Genomic DNA, 987 nt, shown 5'->3' on the forward strand with positions numbered 1-987 from the left:
TAGTTGGTTTTGAGGTTTTTGTTAGTTTTTATGTGTGTTTTCATTCTTTGTTTGAAGGATAGGTGGAAGTCTATGATTTGGAAGGTTTTGGACAAATTTCGGTGGAAAAAGACAGCAATCCTAGTGCTTAGGCGCCAATCTGTAGCGCCTTGGCGCTGACTTATACGGAATCAACAATTTGGGCAGAACTGGTGGCGCTTTGGCGCCAGTTTGTAGCGCCGCGGCGCCGAAATCCGGCAGAATTTATGCACTGGGCAGAATAGGCAGCGCTTAGTCACCCATTACAGCGCCCAGGCATTTGACACAGTAGCGCCGCAGCGCTGGAAACTCAGCGCCGCAGCGCTACGACGCGAGAAATTACACGTTTTGAAGGCCAATCGCGCGGAAACTTACCCGTTTTGACCCTAATGCTCCGAAACATATAAATAGATGATTCTAGGGCAATTAGAAAGAAGACTTTTAGACTGTGGAATGATGGCTGGCTTTTGAGAGAGTATTCAAGAGAAGAAAAGGAGAATTGGGACGGAGAAGAAGAACGGCTCAAATCCGGAGACGGAGACGCTTCAATTCAACTCCAAACTAGTTCTTTTCTTTCCTTTCCAATGATTAAGACTTTGTTTAGGAATTTGTTTTGTTTAGAGATGAACTAATTCCTTTTTCTAGGGCTACGATGTAGCTGGATTATGAATGTTCGAATTCTAATTGATGTTTAATCCATATATTCTGAGTATTTCAATTTATTCTTAATGCTTGTGATTGTTTGGCCAACTATTACATGATTTTGTATTTGATTTGAGACTGAGAGGTGATAATTGAATAAGCTCTTAATTGAAATACCATGAGTTGTTCATAGGATAGAGATATCTATGATGCTTGTGCAGTTCAGTTCTTTTTCTTGCACTTAATGATTTTCAATAGGTTTAAAAGTCTGACAGAGATGTAGATTTTGCTTGTTGGATTAATTTAATTGTTGCTTGAGAAAGAATA

This window comes from Morus notabilis, unplaced genomic scaffold (genome assembly GCF_000414095.1).
Source record: "Morus notabilis unplaced genomic scaffold, ASM41409v2 Scaffold78, whole genome shotgun sequence".
In the NCBI taxonomy this organism is placed as follows: Eukaryota; Viridiplantae; Streptophyta; class Magnoliopsida; order Rosales; family Moraceae; genus Morus; species Morus notabilis.